The sequence below is a fragment of the Hermetia illucens genome, chromosome 4 (genome assembly GCF_905115235.1).
Source record: "Hermetia illucens chromosome 4, iHerIll2.2.curated.20191125, whole genome shotgun sequence".
In the NCBI taxonomy this organism is placed as follows: domain Eukaryota; kingdom Metazoa; phylum Arthropoda; class Insecta; order Diptera; family Stratiomyidae; genus Hermetia; species Hermetia illucens.
In genome coordinates, this window is record NC_051852.1 from 135,817,789 (window position 1) to 135,837,756 (window position 19,968).

General features: G+C 43.0%; 1 protein-coding gene across 1 annotated transcript in view; it reads left to right on the forward strand.

The window, feature by feature from the left end:
• The first annotated feature begins 354 nt into the window (after positions 1-354).
• Positions 355-19,968, forward strand: part of LOC119653813 (proton-coupled amino acid transporter-like protein pathetic) — a 122,982-nt gene continuing 103,368 nt past the window's right edge. Inside the window, exon 1 of the mRNA XM_038058841.1 lies at positions 355-683. The gene's annotated coding sequence lies outside the window, so the exon portion shown is untranslated. The remainder of the gene's footprint in view (positions 684-19,968) is intronic.

A 19,968-nucleotide genomic window follows, 5' to 3' on the forward strand; every position in this document is an offset into this window, starting at 1 on the left:
GTGATTACTGCTATAAAAATGAAACTTGTTCAATTTTTGGCCTTATTAGAAATTTGTTGGCTGTAGCAACGATAGCGTAGTTCACGTCTAAAATGCCTGTAGCTGGCAAACATAATAGGCCTATTACAAGTGCTTTCATATGTATACCTGCCACTGTGACCATAATCGTTCCTACAGCCGCATTCAATGATCAATACTAGCGTGATTGACGTTTAAGTCGTTCGATATAAAAAATTGCATCGAACGAAAGACACACAATGTTTTGGCTTACCACCTGTCTCTCTGTCTGTGTACATATTATAATGTTGTGGATTTACTGTAAAGTGCTCAAGTTATTTTTGCAGAAATCTATCAGTCATTATTCGGGCGCGAAAGAAGTAACAACGCTTTAAATCCAGATACTTACCACTGTCGAGTAACCCCTCAGAGTTTCGGACTTCAACCAAGAAACTACAAAAATTTCGACTAACAAGTTCAGATACAAGAATCTTCTCTGTAACAGTAGAAATCTATTGCAACATATTTCAAAAGTTTTCATTCCTTATAACAGAAACCCAGTGAACTACTGATAGTGCTCGGTGATATTTAAACTTGGTTACTAAATCAACGAACTTCGTGCCTGTAATAGCCACCTGCCAGCGAACCACCGACCCACCTGAGATATCTTACTCGAGATAGAAAAGGTAAGTCGATATTGCTCTTGTGATACATCGATCTGGATGCAAATTTCCGATAGTGAGATGTGGCGGGAAAATTGCAGGTGACTTCTGTGCACACGAGGAAAATCGTGTGGAAAAAAGTGTAAAGACAACAACTAAAAAGTGAAAGACTTGGATGCTCCTGGTCGTGAAAGCACATGGAATCTTATTGAGACAGCGGATAAGATCGTTGTAAGCGTGCAAGATTGCACTGTATTGATCACTGACTATTGGCCTCGTGAAAACGCTTTGTGCGATATATGTACTTCCTGAATGCATTTATTTTCTTATGCTTTGTGTGGTCGACTGTATTCACGTCAGGGGAAATTTTCTTTAATGAAAATTAAGCTCAATTACTTGAATTGATTGATGGTGGAGTATATGTGGTTAATGACAATGTTTACTTATGAACGTTACTACAATGTTTGTTTAATAAGACGGTGATAAGCAAATGGGAGCGCATTTTATGAGTTAGGAAAAAAGTTTCATAGTTTCTACGCCTCTAGGCTATTTTTTTTCTGCGATTCCCCAACTCAACTTATTCAAAATTGAACAAAGATGAAAATTCGCCGAAATTTCATTCACCTCCCAGCTTCTATTCCTCTGGAAAACTATTATCTGTTGAGCTGTGGTGGATAGTTGTGGTTGAGTAAGGTAATAGACACGAAATAGTGCGACAGGTATGAGCCATCTGTAACCTTCACGCTCCACCGCTCCTGATGATATTTCGCTGATTCAGTGCTAGTACCCAATGGAGACCTACACGTTCAATTTGCTTTAGCAAATATTTGTTGCTAAACGTGAAATGTAAAATGGTATTATTCAATTTTTCAAAAGTTTGCACGATCTAATTTCGAAACAGAAATTTGTTTTCTCATGTAATTATGTTTGCATTAATCTGTGTTGCGGGTCGCATATTGGATAACAAGTCCAATGAATCTTTGGCGAATTGCATAGAATCTAAATTTCAAATCTCAAACTTTTCGGCATAAAAAGCGCGCTCTTAGGTGCTTCTCGCTAATTCAATCTGAATCTCCTCCTGACTAATATTTGAGCACACAACTGGTTGTCTTCCGTTTCTGACTCATGGACTGCAATATGTAAATTTAAAAAAACCTACTATTTTCATAATGACTAATGTTCTGACTATGAATCATCTAAACTGAAGGAGTCGAATGATTTCAAACATCGGATGGTTAAGTAACTTTGCTGATATATTAGGAGGATTTGAGCTCCAGTCGACTTGGTCTCGACGGGTATGTATGTATCTGGAGTATGTTTGGAAGATTTTTATTTTCATTATATACCCTATGATGAAAATATACCCGAAAATTATAAATAAAACAAAAACGAGTTAATTTTCAACGAAATTTATTTTATCTCCTTTAAAATAACATCCAACTGAAGCAATACATATGTGCCAGTATTTCACCCACTTTTCCATGCATCACCGGTAGGGCATGGAAAAAATTGCGTTCGAAGTATTACTCGGACGATTGTTGATTTGACTTCACGTCAAACTCGCAGGCCACGTCTTCTCACCAGAAATTCTGCGTTTTATGCAGGTCGGGTCATTATTCGATTCAGACAGCAACCGACTTTCGACGTTGTTTTTGTCCGAGATTAAGGTCCTTTGGAGCGACCAGGAAAAAAGCAAAATTTCCACCATTGTGTGCTGAGCGGTTGCATACGCATCTCTTAGGCTGATGCAACGATTTTCTTTATACCACTCGTAAGCTCGAGTTTTCGACAGAGCATACTCTTCAAAATTTTAAATGCATCAGGACACGAAATTTCATTACGAGCGTAAGATTTGCTCAACAAAACTACTCATGTTAAAATGTGGCAAAAAGTAAAAGTCGACTGATGTAAACAGACACCACATGAATACTAATGAATACTAATTGGCGGTGAAATGTTGACATGTCTGTCAGTTTAGGTAGTACCAACTGCAAAAAGAAAAAACAAAATAATCGATTGTACCATGCGCGAGTCGTTTAAATTAGAAATTCCCGGCACTTTTGGATCATAGGGTATACAGTATTTCGGAACACATTTGATCCCTTGCTTAGTATGATCCCATCCATAAATCTACTGAAAGGTTGCCCTTTCTGACTAACAACCTAAGGGTCTTAATTAACAAATATAAAAAAAGAGTCTTTCAAAAGATATATCTTCAATCTGACAGCACAAAAACATAGGTTACTCACTACGAGAGTTTGCGAAACATCTAAAAAGACCCATATATCCACCTATTAAACCGGAAAATGAGAAATGGGTTCATTTTGCACGGAATAAAGCAGATCTCTTCTCGAAGCATCTAGCAAGTAGCTTCCAGCCTTTAGGCTCTCAACAACCGGGAGTAATCTATTATAGATTATCCGCTCTAACATTTTCCCCACCGTGTCCAAAAGGCATATAGGCCGATATGAGGATGGTTCATCTGGAGCTTTACCAGGCTTCGGTAGAAGTACCAACTTCTGCCGTTTCCAACAACTCAGCGAAAATGTCCGGTCTGGATTTCACGGCAAGCTTAAGGGCCTTATTCGGCACTCTGTCCAGGACCGGTGCTTTATTGTCTCCTATTCTACCGCAGATCTCCAGCAGCTCGTCTCTTGTAACTGGGGGAATTGCCGTCACATTCAGAGGTGGTTGGAACGTGTTAGTGCTCTCCTTTTGCTGGGGGAATAACCCCTGGATGATTTTCAGCAAGAGGGTGGGACACGTGATCTGCGGAGATGAACGGCCTCTGAATCGTCCCATCACGATTCTATAGACACTCCCCCACGGGTTTACGTCCGCTTCCGAGCAGAGTTCCTTAAAGCATTTACTCTTGCTTCGCTGGATGGCGAGCTTGAGGGTTTTGCGGGCTGTCTTATAGGCGCATTCTTTTTGCCCTGATCTACTTTACCTACCGCCCTCTGAGCCGCTCTTCTGGCTCGGTGGCAGGCTGATCGAAGGTCGGTCAGTTCATCATTCCACCAGTAGTTTGGCCTTCTACTGGGGAATGCGCACCTCCTAGGCATGGACGCGTCACATACTTTGGCGATGAATTGAGCCAGATGAACGGCTCTTTCCGTAGAAGCGCCTGCTTTATCAGGTTGATCTAACCACACCTCTATGAAGGTCTGCTCGCCCAAAGATTTTGCAGACCAGCCTGAGAACTTTTTCGGTTTCGGGCATGATAGCTCTTTGCCCTGTGGCTCGATACATGTCTCAAAGAAGATTGCCTGGTGATCGCTTTGGAGGAATGGCCAGATCTTCTATCAGACGCGACCCCAACTGGCGGATTGGGGCATACCTATTGATGTGTAAATATTTGTTCATGCACTTTTCTTTTCTGACTGTGCATGGGCTAGTGTTTGTTCATCTCTGGTGCGTGGACTAAAATGGCTATGGGAAGGATACCCAGAATATAAAACCACCATGGAAGACGAGAGAAGGAGGAAGCTTACGATGCCAGGGCTCGGAACCCCAGCACCGGCGGCTTTTGGAAGTGACCGCTTGCTCACTTCCCGGTCGTCGATATTCTCCAATCGCAGTGCCTCGGTGGTGGACAACTTGGCCACCTTGGAATATAATGTTACAAGTGATTTGGATCTGGAGAAGGAAGTGTTTAAGCGAAGTACGACCTTACCGAGAACACCAGTAACAAGACCAAAGAAAGATGAACTGAAGGCAGATTGTTGGACGACAAAAACCGTAATAACACCCACCGCATATGTTCAAGATGCGCGATAGCAGGAGATGCTTCAGGAACAAGGAAGGGATCCATTCAACAGAAGCTCGTCAACTTTGAGATCTTCACCAATGCCAAAGACGATGTACTGTCTAAACGCCAAAAGTGAAGCAGCGTGTAAAAGGAGTAACCCTGCCTGGGCTTATAGGGAGCAGAGTCCCGATCCAGAGGGATTACCCTTCACCCAATTTGGGGCAACATTAATTGAACTGTCCGAGTTTATCAAGGACAAGTACAACGTGCACCAAGCCAAAAAGAATATGGTGAGGGCTATTAGCGTCCTCTATAATAGATCGCAGATAGAGGAAAAGAATACTAAGGATACGCCGAACCCCACTGTGCCAACAGTATCACAAGCGACACAAGTGACGCCTAACCGTACTATTATCGAATCACGGCGAAATAAAAGAGTACGTGAAAAAGAGGGGGATCCTATAAATAATCAGCAGGCGCCTAAGAGAAAAAAAAGGCGGACAGGACATTCTGAAAACCAGCACCAACAGCTCAGAAGGAGCAAAGCGTACAGCGAATGAAGGAAACTCGACCAGCGTTGCGAAGCCCAAAACGAACGAAAACAATGGATGGACTAAAGTTACCAACAAAAAGGTGAAACGAAAAACAAAAGTGCGAATTCGTTTAGATGCGATTGTTATCTCCAGTAAGGGCAATCTCTCCTACGCGGAGATACTAAAAAGGTCAAAGCTGATCCCGACCTAAAAGGTCTGAGCAGAAATGTGAACAGAATCCGAAGAACCCAGAAAGGGGATCTCATGTTCGAGCTGAAAAGATCCAGCGTGAGCAAAACTGATGACTTTCGCACTCAAGTGAAAAACTCACTTGGGGAGAATGCCGCAGTGCATGCCCAAAGGCGTGAAATCTATATACAATGTAAGGATCTCGATGAAGTGACATCGAAAGGAGAAATTTTTACTGCTCTGAAGGAGCAATTCAAGTTGAAAGAACTTACACAGGAGTCTGTTGTGGACTTACGAAAAGCCTATGGTGGGACTCCAACGGCCACAATACGAGTACCAGCGGAGGCAGCGCAGATGTTGTTAGCTGCTGGAAGGGTTCGGATTGGATGGGTTGTCTGTCGTTTAATATAATAGAACAAAGAGGTGCTTTAAATGCCTCATGTTTGGGCACTTCGCGAAGGCATGTACCAGCAGTATTGATCGATCCGACCGATGCAAAAGGTGGGGGTAGAAAAGCCATATTGCCAGAGAGTGCAATAGGGACCCAAAATGCCTACTGTGTGAAATAAAAGAGGGACAGGATAACCGGCACATTGCCGGAAGCATCAAATGTCCGGAATTTAGAAAGGCACTCACTGCAATGAGAAAATGAGGTTTATTCAAATAAACCTGAATCATTGAAGGGTCGCTCAGGATTTACTTGAGCAGACCACGTCCGAATCTGAGATGGAAATCGCCATCACAAGTGAACCGTATAGAAACCGTCACGGTGACATATGGGTCACAGATTCGACTGGTGGAGCGGCGATATGGACTTGCGGTCGACAGGCCATTCAATGTACTGTAAGTCAGGCAGCCAGTGGCTTTGCTTGGGCTTGTATACAGCTGCTACGAGAATTCGAGAAAATGCTTGATAATCTTGTTCTTGACGCAAGAGGACGAAGTCTAAAGGTGATTGCTGATGATTTCAATGCTTGGGCCCTAAAGTGGGGTAGCAGAGAATCAAATGCTAGGGGCGCAATAAATTTCGAATGTTGTGAACCCTGCTGCGCCACAAGATCATGATCATCAATAGCAGGTCGGCTTGTATTCCTATGATACTTGCAGATTTTGTAAAACGAAGTTGTGCATTCACACCTTTTATTCCGTTAATCCTTCTCAGATATTCTTAGTAAGATACCTCCATGTAGTTTCAATCAAGCAACCAGCAGTTGAGATCGCAGTTCACTTAACGATTTTATCTCGCTTGATCTGTCTATCTGGCATGATTTATCTGGTTGAATGTAATACCATCTGAGAATGCGTAAGTCCTTTGTAGATATGTTCACTTCGTTTTGGCTGTTGGCAGTTTCAGCTATAGCTGTTAGCCCGCTGGAGGAGGATAGCATCAGTTCCATTTGCCATTGGGTAGCGATTTATTCATTTGTGTGATCGATTCAGAGTTATGAACAGAGTTACTGGTATCTGCACTTGGGTTTTAAATGGATGATGGGTATAAATCTTACCTGTATAAAGTAGGGCCCAGATTTCAGTCATCGCAACTTCGACTTTGAATTGAATTGTCTTGTCATTTCATCGCCTATGAATTTTGTAATGATAAGTATGGTGATAAGAGATCCAGTCGATCCCTTGAGTGGCCGATAACGACCTAGAGGGCAGAGCTATCCCAAAAAAAACTAAACAATTTGGCAAAATTTGACCGTGAAGGTCCGCCCACGAAGATTGCAGCTCTATCAAAGCTCTCGGTCGACACGTTCTTGCACGCCTCTGTGCTAGCCAGGCTCGGGAATGTGGGGGGGTCCTTTGAGCGCTTTGATCCCTCACGCTTCATTACTAAAAATAACGTGTCTTTACCGGTGCGTGGGTCCGCACCGGATTTTAAAATCGAATTTCACGTAAGAATTCGCGACGGCCTATCGAATAAAACCAGAACGCGAGCTAAATTGGAAAATAAAAAAAACGGCTCGACCGCGCGCGTGGAGCCGTTTGTCTCCGGACCCGAGTGCCGCGATCAAGTAGTGGAAAATCCACGACGGATCACCTTCCCGATTGCCGTCCCCTCCGCCTCAGGTCTTGCACGAGGCGCGGCCGGTGAGGTTCCCACCCTTCCTCGACATCCTCCGGCCAGTTATTCTTTTAGAACCTGTATACCAGCCGTTAACCGAGCTCGGCGTGACGACTAGAGTACGTAAGTGGTTGGATTTTTTTTTTCTCTTTTATTTTATTTTATTTTATTTTTTTTATTTATGTTCAATATTTTTCATTTGCCATATTATTTCTTTTTTTTTTGAATTGGTATAATTAGTTATTTTATTGTCACCTTCGTGTTAATAGATAATATCTTAGAATTTTATATTAAATAATGAATTTTTCGTAATCGGAAGTAGTTTGAGGACTCCCTCTCCTTAGTTCCTCCTTTTTTCCCGCGGGATTCTTACAGAAGGGACATCCTCTAAAAGAATAACTGGCCGGAGGATGTCGAGGAAGGGTGGGAACCTCACCGGCCGCGCCTCGTCCAAGATCTGAGGCGGAAGGGACGGCAATCGGGAAGGTGATCCGTCGTAGATTTTCCAATACTTGATCGCGGCACTCGGGTCCGGAGACAAACGGCTCCACGCGCGCGGTCGAGCCGTTTTTTTTTATTTTCCAATTTAGCTCGCGTTCTGGTTTTATTCGATAGGCCGTCGCGAATTCTTACGTGAAATTCGATTTTAAAATCCGGTGCGGACCCACGCACCGGTAAAGACACGTTATTTTTAGTAATGAAGCGTGAGGGATCAAAGCGCTCAAAGGACCCCCCCACATTCCCGAGTCTGGCTAGCACAGAGGCGTGCAAGAACGTGTCGACCGAGAGCTTTGATAGAGCTGCAATCTTCGTGGGCGGACCTTCACGGTCAAATTTTGCCAAATTGTTTAGTTTTTTTGGGATAGCTCTGCCCTCTAGGTCGTTATCGGCCACTCAAGGGATCGACTGGATCTCTTATCTCCACAATTATCATTACAATTTCCAGAATTTTCTCATCTACTTAGTGTAGTAGGAACCTGTTATAGTGGCATATGTAAAGAATCAAACGTGATGATTCCTTGCACACCGGCTTGAGGGTGGAGTGGAAAAGGGAGGGGTTCCTCCATGCCCGGAGCTTTTTAGGGGGCGCAGAATAGAGATTCCAAAGAAAAAAGGGATTTAATAAGTGAGTTTTTGGCTCCAGACCCGGATACTGTGAAAAACGGATTTCATAATTTTTCCTGATGACTTTGAAATCTTCAATCCTTTCTTTGTTGTTAGTGATGATCATTTTTAAACTATTGAATATTGTTTGATTCCTGGATTAAGACGGTGGACTCAATCCTCATCTGTAATTCGTAGTTAGCTTAGGGTATCTCAAGATTTGCTCTTGAAATGTGAAGCCTAACTAAAAGCCCCTGTAGTAGTCACTGTTAGGTCAGCTATGACCAAGCGTGGGACTTGGATGGGTGACTTTCGAAGTGTCCATCTTCAATATCAACCTGTATCTTCGGTATGCCTGTATTCTATCCAACCTAAACACGACAGGATATATCCACCTAGTCGGCATGTACTTCCTTAGTAAATGCTCTCTTCAAGTAGAGGTTGTTGATAAGAGAGGTTATTTCAGTTTTCAATATTTTCTTATTTTCTCCATGACCGTTTTTTTTTGTTTTTTTGTTTTTTTGGATGGAGGTGGAAATCTTAGAAAAACACTGCTGCGTCAGGTTGCAGCAGTGTGTGGGACTCGCACCCACTAAAACCACCCCCACTCTTCCGCCTCACCCCGCATTATTACACGAGGGAAGCTCTGATTCGCTGTACCAGCTCGTGTATGTCGCGCCTCCGTCGCGTCGCCTTCCATGCTCGATCCAACTCTAGAAGTTTTGTCTGCACCACGGCTATTGCCTCATTTACCGCCATCCAGCTTTCCTCCGACTTCAGCATCTTTTCCACCAGGTTGGGGGGTTCGATGTCCGCCCCCAAGACGCTGTTCAACCTCCTTTTCTGGTTCTCGGGTGTAGCACCGCATTCAGGACAGTTGAGAAACTCGTCCAACTCGAAACGATGCAAGTACTTCCTATAGCCACCGTGTCCCATAATAAACTGTGTCAGGTGGTAATTCAATTCTTTGTGCTTTCGGTCGACCCATTTTTCGATTCACGAGATCAATATATGGGTCCACCGGCCCTTGTCGGAGTTATCCCACCATTGTTGCCACTTGCCACACAGTTTTCTCCTGATGGCTTTTCGGAAATCCGCATTCACCTCGGCTGGATTTGCCTTCCGTTTTTCGTAGAGCCAGTGTGCCTCGCTCGCTAGAAGACCTATAGAGATCATTCCCGCGATGACACACACTGCCTCCGTCGACGCCGTCGTAAATGCGCTGCATACCCTTAGCGCAATTGGCCGGTATGCCGAACTTATCTTTCTCCGGTTTACAGGGTGGTTCAACGCTCCCGCCCAGACAGGGGCCGCGTATAGCGGGATCAACTTCACCACTCCCGCGATGAGTAGCCTGCGACTATACTACGGCCCTCCTACGTTAGACATCATCCTTGCAAGGGATGAGCTAGGATTTGCTGCCTTCTCTCGCGCATAATCCAAGTGTCCCTTCTTGAAACTCAGCTTGGCATCGATCATTACCCCAGGTATTTGACTATTGATTTTGAGACGACCTCATGATTACCAACCCAGATGTTAACCGTGTTGTTCTTCCTACGGTTGGTAATGAGGACCGCCTCCATCTTTTCGTCCGCCAGGTCCAGCTTGACCATTCATAACCATGACTTGATGGTATGAATAGCTTCATTTGCATAAAGCTCCATATCCTTGGGACGTTTTGCAGTTGCAACTACCGCCAGGTCGTCCGCAAAACCAATCAGCGTTGCCTCCTCCGGCACGCGCAGGCCAAACACTGGGGCGTACATTATGTTCCACAGCAGTGGTCCGAATACAGAACCTTGAGGCACACCTCCTGTCGCAATGTACTCCTTCGGCCCGTCGTCCAGCTCGTACAAGAGAAGTCCATCCGAAAGGTAACTCTCAATTAGCCGAGCCAAGTAGCTAGGAACACCCAGTTTGGCCAAACCGCCTTTAATCCAGCCCCAGTTGGCTGAGTTGAAAGCATTTTTGAGAGCCGCGGGCATGTCACTTAAGGTGATTTTTGCACGCGGATTTTGTTCATTACAACTTGATAGGTTGCACCCCACGGATTCGTATCAGCCTCCATGCACAGCTTCTGGTAGCATTCCCGCTTGCTTCTCCTATGGGCTTCTTAAAGTTGCTTCGCAGATCCCTGCATTCCTCCTCACACTCCTGGTGGTCTGGTCTTCCCCTCGTCCTGTGGGAAATTCTCCTCGCTCGGAGACAAGAGGATCTCAAGGCAGTGATGTCCTTGTTCCACCAGTAGTTTGGCCTCGTCTACCTCGGAAGGTGGGCACGCATCCAACGTTGGCCAGCACGATGTCTAGCTCCGCAAAAGACTCCAACAAAATTTGACCTCTGGTGTCGATCGGCTTCCCCACTCCAGGGCCCACGCATTGAAATCGCCCGCAATGATTTTAGGGCTGCGGTCTCTAGCGTCCAACATCTGACTCTTTAACATCTCGTCATATTGTGCTAAGATTGCACTAGCAGGAGCGTAGCAGCTGTAAATATGGACACCGTTGACCTTTGCCCTTATAAAACCGACTGCCCGGGGGGGGGGGGGGCCATGACTTCCTGAATGGCCTGTCTTCCGTACACTCAGATTGCGGCGTTGCCAGACGCATCCACTGCCCAAGTCGCACTGCCATGGTTTCTGTACGGCTCGCAAATTACCGCCACATCCATATTCGACTCTCGAAAGGTTTGCGAGAGCAGCTCCTGAGCTGCCTCACAGTCTTGCGATTGATTTGTATCAATCTCATTTGCCTGTGCGGTTCAGCTCCCTTCTATATACCGTCCACGCCCTCTTTCCCACTACACAGCATACAAAGTGGATCTCCGGTGCAATCTTTGATGAGGTGGCCCTCTTCCTCAGACTTCCTGCAACTTTTCGACCTATCATGCTGGCTGTTAGTATGTACTTAAATTAATGTATAATATTTCGATTGAGACTGTTCCGCTCGAAACGTCTCACCATAGGGTCAAAGCTCTTACTGTACAAGACTATGATCTTGCCAGTCCTCATGTATTCCTCGGAAACTTGGGTTCTTAGCAAGAAAAATTGCGAACTCTTGGCCGCGTTCGAGAGAAGAATCCTCCGAAGAATTTTTGACCGCCTACATGAGGATGGACGATTCCGTAGCCTACACAATGACGAAATCTATGAGCGATACCATGACCGTTCGGTAGTGGATAAAATCCAGCTCAATAGGTTACGGTGGGCGGGTCACTTAATCCGTATGGATGAGGATGATCCCGCTCGGAAAGTCTATAAGGGCAATATCTATGGTAGAAAAAGAAGACGAGACAGACCCTGCCTAAGATGGAGCGATGGCGTGGCTCAGGACGCCAGACAGCTTTTAGGGATATCGAATTGGTGGACCTCGGCGCAAAGCCGGGATGTCTGGAGTTCCTTATTAAGGCAGGCCTAGACCGAATACCGGTTGTTGCGCCGTTGATGATGATGATGATGATAATATTTCGTAGAAATCACGATCTATTCACATAATTTTGGGGTATGTAATTTGAATAGTATATTTCACGGAGACCACACTTTTGATCGTCCGTCATGCAATCATATAGTTGAATTTATACCGCATTAATGGTGAAAATTTGACACGGACTGTTGAATCAATTTTAACGTTATTTCTAAATTTAAAACAACAATGGCGACCACTGCGAAGCTTGGCTGACTGGTTTATAATTATTTAGGAGCACATAGTTCTAAGCAATACAAACGCAAACGAATTCTTCCAACCAATGTTACAATCAGCTGGAGGCACCTTCAATAGAACAATCTCTTCAGTCTAGATTTGGGTCGAAATATCTTTTCACGGTCAACCGAGCAAACTGCTCAACTAGTTACTGCATAATGATGGTCAGTGACTATTTAACTGCACGCGCACAGTCAATTTATATGAATTCTATGTCACAAATGACTAATCCGCCAAAGTCCGTTGTCGGACTGTTGATATGCACAATAAAGAAATTTTTCACGGCTGAGCGAATTAAATGCTTGTTCATTGCTCTGACAAGGTATGTAGTGGCTACCAATCATGCTGTGAGTCTTGAATTTGAATATGGTCAAGGTCAAGTCTGTTATGATGGGCAGCAAGAAAGTGGGCACACTAGACGAAACGCTGTGTTTATGAATGAGCAGTAGACGAAACCGGTCTTTTTGAACCTGAAATCTACTATTAGATACCAGATATTCGTATGTTTATAAACACGACTTGAACTGGCCTTGCTATCTTTATAACATCTGTGCAGGTATACATTTGCGTATTCCTTTGTGGCAGGAACTGACTGGCTAGATGCGACTACTAAACATTAATCATCTCAGCTTTGGTCCAGTTAGTCCGTTGTAGGAGCATCGCTGGGGCTGACAAATGTTTACGTATTTTTCTGAACAGGCTTAATGCAAATTCTGATTACTCATTACGTCATCTTCAAGTATTGTACGTTGATAAATAAGATATCAATGGAATCGTTATTTCCTAGAAGTGTTTGTTTTGAAATCGGTGTTCTCTAAGGTATACCATATATATGTAGACTGACACGGATTTCGGAGATGAATATGCAAATTATGTATTTGATTACGCATTCATGTCCATTTGTACGTGCATAAATTTCTTGTGAAGTTGTTATTGTATACTAGACATCGGTTTCCTGGTTCATGTTCAAAGAAAAAATATCCAAGTAATAGCATGCAGACACTGTACGCGTAAGCAATTACATACTAAGATATGCGTTATATTCCGCAGTATTTGCATATTTCAATATATATGCAAGTACATATAGTAAGCCAGATGCTGAACATTATTTCAGTATTTAAATAATGAATGATCTTGGGAGCTCTAAGCAAAATTGGCTCTTCTTTAACATACAACTTCTCTTTAGAAAAAAACTATCTTGAGCAATCAAAGCACTTCCTCTGGCATTTCCGTTTCAAATTTGGGTATATGCAAGCCCCTAAAACTCGTTTTGGCTCTTGAGAAGTAGGCGGATGGATAGATGGCTAGATGGGGGTGAAAGCCTTTGCGCTCTGTATGGCGGCGGGCTTGTTTCTCCCTTTACCCCGGGGTCCAAAGGTGGCAATTGCAGCAGAGTGTTTAGGGCAAAGATAATTTTGCTTCTTAATAGCTTTCATTTCCTCTACCTTTGGTTGGCATATAAGTGTCCGAAAGGTAAGTATAGGCTCCCCCATGTATATGTAGTACATCATGTGTGGTTCCAATTGTATCCCTTACGTACCGCCGTAGTGGAAACGGTTCGCACTAGAGATGTCGTTCCAATTTAGCTTTGTATCCAGGATCACTCGCCTCATTTGAAAGTTGAAACCAACTCGAGACGGAAGTTTGATGATCTTGTTGGGGTTTATCGAGAGATTCTTCTGTTTGCACCTCCCTTCTACTATACTCGAGGCAGCTATGAGATTGTCTGCAGGAATTTCCCAGATATGAATATACCCCGCTCCGTTGTGAATTTAGCAGTTCAATCACTACAAAGCCCTGTAGTAAGGGTCTCTGATCTGTGGAGATAGTGCCTACATATGACGACGAATAGAGTTTGACCTTGCAGATATGTCTGAGCCTGTCAGCCTTCCAGTAGCGAAAATGGGAATATTTTTGTGCTCCACCGAGTGTATTCAGCGTTTCTTCAGCTAGAGTCCTTTAGAGATGTGTTCTTGCAGGAAGTGTTACCCTTCTCTCATAAATTTTCTTATGCTTGTCTTTCTTGGCTTCCCAGATTTCTTGGATTTCATTGGATACTTATTCCTTCCCCGCTCTGTTTTCCTTGTCCTATAGAATAATAATGGATTTTGAGGCAATTAAACAAAAAATTACCTAATTTCTGATTGTTTGTATACTTAACGCTGTTGATTCTTTTCCGCTGGTGTAGAGATTTATTCTTGCAAATACCGATATTTCGGGAACCATTTGTTCCATTAATCAGTGCTAACAGACTTGTTAGCTATTAATTAATCGCTGGAAACTCCGCATAATTACACTCAGACCTCTTAAGCAATTGAGTCAGTTGCTGCTGGTTATGTCATTCAATTGGTCCCAAGGGTTAAATTCAGTTCGATTGGGGCCTTTTCCAAGACAGAGACGTTCGCCCGACCTGTGTGTGGCCATACATTATACTGCATTCTGATGAAACCGCTCACGGCTCTTGCAAAAATGAAAATATGACCTGATAATGGATGTAACTCTGAGATATCACATTATCCTCATCAAGAAAATCAACGTCAGGTTTACTCACCTCAGATTATTACATTGAGGGACCAACATACTTGTTATATTTATCAATGGAAGGATCACCAAATCTTTCATGGTTTTTCACCATACTCTCAAACGTCGATGGTTGCTGGAAAACTTCACTCTATGTGTAGTCATAGGTGCAAACCCTTTTATCCCATCCCATTCAAGATATTGGAGTAATCATCATCATCATCAACGGCGCAACAACCAGTATCCGATCTAGGTCTGCCTTAATAACGAACTCCAGATACCCCGGTTTTGCGCCGAGGTCCACCAATTCGATATCCCTAAAAAGTGTCTGGCGTCCTGACCTACGCCATCGCTCCATCTCAGGCAGGGTCTTCCTCGTCTTCTTTTTCTACCATAGATATTGCCCTTATAGACTTTCCGGGCTGGATCATCCTCATCCATATGGATTAAGTGACCCGCCCACCGTAACCTATTGAGCCGGATGGGTTGTGGTATCGCTCATAGATTGTTATGTAGGCTACGGAATCGTCCATCCTCATGTTAGGGATAGAGCATCCCATTGTCGTAGACCGTTGTTGATATCAAATGGTCTTGAGAGTGATCCTGCTGCTTTTATCTGGCCTCGTACATTGGTCAGGTTCAGCCTAGTCAGTCTTATTAATTTCGTCGGGATACCGAATTCTCTCATGGCCGTGTACAATTTTACCCTGCCTATGCTATCATAGCTGCAATCTGAATATGTCGCACACTCGGTGGCACATCCGAAACTGCTTGGGTGATGGGAACTTGAATTCTTCTCAAGCCATAGCGCCGAGATACACTGCCAGTCTCTCCATACCGGTTGTTTTCCTCGCGGTAGTTGGCCATGTCTTCAAGTTAATTCGCAAGAGGCACGACTTGCGGTCATAGAAAAGATAGGCGGTTAATACTAAGTATTCCATTTGATCCCTGCAGTCCTACTCCGTAACATCACCAAGTTCTTGGTCATTTAGTTATGGTGTTTGAGGATATGCCGTATAACAAATTGTCTCCAAAATTCTCGAGTCCGGCTATCTTTCTGTTCACTAGCCAAGCTTTATGGATCAGCTGCTGCTCTAGCTTTACTATGCTGAAAGCGTTCCCAACCGATTTGTCGCTTAAGGATCGCACCATCCCTATTGGGCTTGTGACAATCATGTTTCATTTCTCTCTTTGGAGATCCACATTCTGAGTTTTCAACTTAGCGGGCAGTTTATCTGAACTACCAAGATCTGAGATGTCTGTATTTGGTATACAGGACATCGTTTTGTTGGTTTTGATTACCTACCTGACATCAAGAACCTGCAGAATGGCACCACCCTAAAAGGCAACGTGTGGAATTTTACCCTGCAGCAATTTGTGAACTGAGACCCAGCTGAGGGTTTACATTTACAAACCTCAGATAGAATAACTCTTTGCACCCCCTTGCTTTGATCGGCGCACAGTTTTCAGTCGGGTACGTCCCCAACACCATGGCAATCTTCAGGGAGCTAATGATTCCCTGTAAGTTGCGTAGGGGTGTGCTGGTCTAGCTGCTCCATCGATTTCTATACTTGTTATTTAAGGGGTTTCAATTCAATTGGTTGGTGTTTTATCAGATGTTCTGGTGTTCGCCGAGGAAGGTGTTGCTTGTGTAGTTCTACTCCTTCCTATAGCACTCTTCTGTCCCTGAGCTCCTACTAGATTTTTTTCAGGTATTGTTAGTCTTCCCAGTTCGATCGTGGCTGCATCAGTGAATTATCGTTGGTCACCAGAAAAACTATAAATATATGATGATTGATGATTCTAGTTAGTGCCAAAGATTTTTGGTAGCGAGACTTGAGGTTGGTTACCGAGAGGACTCATGTACAAAGTACAGGCGCAAACGCAACAGAGAAGTGACTGCGTGCGGAGCGAGAGGGCTGTCGAATGAAGTTAATTACACGGACTTGTATGAGGCAATGTAAAACAAGTCCGATGCGCAATGCGGATTAGAGGTGAAAAAAGTTGGTTGGGAACGACATTGACATTTTTATTTAAATGGAGAAGTGCATTTGAATGGTGATCTTCTCTTCTTTATTTTCGAACAGGCGGTCGTCACAGATGTACAGAATGAAGATTTGTGAGAATTGGTTCCAGCGGAGAAATTTACCTCGGTAATCCTAATGCTCAAACACTTGGGAACTAAGAAATTCAAGGAACTTCACTGTATATCTGACCAAGACAGCGTCGATGCGTGATCTATTGGATGCTTCATATAAGACTTGGTTGATTATGCAATTCGCACCTTTGTCACTTTAAAAAATATGACGGCGCAATGGTGGAGAATCTACCCCTGCTTGAAAAAGAATCTCACCGTCTGTCGAGGAGAGATGAAACCCAAAGTGATAAGCGGCCGTACTAACTGCCAATAGTTATTGGAGTTGGCTCATTACAGCGAAGAATGGGATAAAATGAATTCAAGACGCCATTTATATTTATACCCTGTAGCCTGGATAGGTTTATAGTGACGCCAAGATACATGACCTACAACATTGGACATAGAAACCCTGTAGGTTTCCAACTCACAAACCATTTTCGATATTATCTTAATTTTTCTGCTAAAGATAAATTTTACGGGTTTGGGGCTAATACGGAAAATTTTACTGTTTTGGGGCTAATATTTACTTGATAAAATATCAGTACAGTTCGCCAAAAAATATACGCGGGATTCGGCAGGTACCATGGCCCCCGTGATGGTGTATATAAGCAAGTCCGTATTGTCATACAGAGTCGAAAGCTTTCTTTATATTATGGAGGCAGAGTATTGCATTTGCCATTGGATTAATTCCGGGCAAGACGTCGGCTTTGACAATTAAAAGACATGCTCAATCTCAGTGATCTGGCCAGTTAGCATATTGGAAGTATATGATTGGGTTGTTTCTATCACAGTATTCACGGCTGATTAATTTAATGGTTCCTGGAGTTTTTGCTAAAGTCGGAAGGATGGAGATAGGCCTGCAGCTATCTAGAAGTGAACCCTGACTCCCTCTGGCCCTTAGGACCAAGATTATGTATTACATCACTGGGCGCAGTTAACTCCCTCTAACGTTGATCTTCTTTCAGAGGTTTTGTATAAAACAAAATCTTATTGGAGTGGATTTAATGTCCGTCTGTCTTTCTGTCCCACCCGATGTATTCAGAAACGGCTAAGGCTATTGCCAAGAAAATCGGTGAAAATATGTGGCCTGCCTATCCCTTTCCATATAGCAAGTGGCGTCATTTTGCGTTGACCTTAAGGAAGGGCTCCCCATACATGAGAAGGGAGGGTGTACATTTTTTTTTGAGAAAATATGATTATGTGGGGTATCAAATAAAAGAGTTAAATTAACACTATTCGAAATTTATTCCTGATATTGGGCGAAGCATGGGGGAGTGCGGGTCCAAAACGTATGCCCCGAAAAGTGTAACAGGTCTCGTTCTCAGAACCTGTCCAACCGAAAAATTTGAAAAAATCGCAATACTTCACCGATTCAGCCAGGCCGCAAAATATATCTCACCCCGATGCCTCCTAAAATAAAGTTAATAGTAGCATATTACCATATTTTCTAAATTTAACCGAAACCAAGATGTCAATGGGCATCATTCCCAAAATGGCGAACGCTTGAACATCTGAGACAGTTCCGAAATGCACCCCTGACCACGGTATGCTTCTAGGCTATAAGTAGTCTAGTAGCATACCGTGACCATTCTACGTTCGGCAGAATTTTTACTAGACCTATACCGTATAACCCACCATTTGGCTTCCTCCGTAACCGGAATATTAAGTACATTTTTCCACATAAAATTCCGCAATAGTCGGCCCAATACGGAGCCCTGTGGACACCCGTGTTGACAACGTACTCCCAGGGTCCATCATCGGTGTCATACCATACCATGATCGTGGAAATAACCATTTACAATAGCAGCGGAATAGATGGGAATATCAGTTTTCGCCAGAGATTTCCAAATTGTATTGTGTATTTCTCGCGTCCAGGGTCATTACCACGCAATTGCTGGAATTACCCTTTCCCTGAATTATATTTTCGGCCAAGCCGGTAACTAACTTGATTCCATCTGTGGTTGATCTGGTTCTACGGAATCCATACTGCCGATCTGAAAGGCCCCCTTAGCTTTCAACAACCGGGAGTAATCTTTCTATTTATAGGTCAATGCGAAAAACATATCGAAATCCACAGGACGGCACTGAAGAATGAAAGATGTTTAATTTTTGATTTTTGGACTTTTCGGATAATTTTATTTGCAAAAATAATAAAAATAGAGAAGAAAATCATTGAAAGTAAGATTAATGCCTTAAAAAAATTTTCTTTATTTTTTACACCACATACTTATAGAAATTCCGTGACGTATACCAATTTAACGAAATAGCAAAATAATAGTGAAAAGAAAACCATTTATGTGACATTAATAGATCAGAACCATTTCAATCACCAGGTACTGTCAACATGTCTCTGATGGTATTAAATAATTGGTTTAAATTACTTTTAAATGCTTATGTAATTGCATTTCAATTGCAACCATTATTTACTGACATTTGATTGCACTTTTAATGTGTGTGGCTCACGACAATTAATAAACGGGTAAGTTATGCCTGATTGTCACCAATTAACGATGATGACAAGGCCAGATTCAAATCGATTCTTGGTAGTCATGACAGGTTTATTGATTTACTATTATATTCCGATATTATAAATAATTGTGGGAGGTTTCTGCTTGCTTATTTACGTTGAATGTGTTACGAAATTTCATTCAACTTTATTACAAGTGGGATCTATCGTATAGAATTGTGCTTATTGACGCAACAAATCGGTAGACATTTAAAAACATTCACTCGGTTTCATAAGTAAGACACTAAATCAAAACGCAGTCAACTTTTTAAGGCATGATATAAAACAAATCGGCTTACTGTCTGCCTTTTTTACGGTTTTGTGTGACCAAATGGTAATCACATCTTTGTCCTTCCAATCTCCCCTTTGGAATGCCATGAAGTATTATGTCACGGGACTAAACTAGAATTTATCTGGCGCTTTCTCAAGTTTGTATGCCTTTCCTTTCGTTTTTTCATTGATATCTTTTAAGTTTTGTATCCTTGATAATGTCCAGATACTTTGGAGAAATGGAGAGTTAGCATGCCCAAATCGATAGAAGTATACTCGGTAACCTCAGTGTTCAGCTGCTTTCGCTGCATCGCTCGATCCATCTCGGAATATCTGACAAGATCTTTCAAACTACTACCACCTATCTATCTATTCCACTTTTACTTTTTACGTTCTCTCAGAAACTTAGCTTAAACCAGGCTAAAGCTAAATTTTTTGTTTGGGATATGAAGCGGTGTCTGATGAGTTGCCTCTGTCTCTGGACTTAACCGTTAGTCAATCCTTCTATTTTTTGAATACATACTTGGGTCTATGCC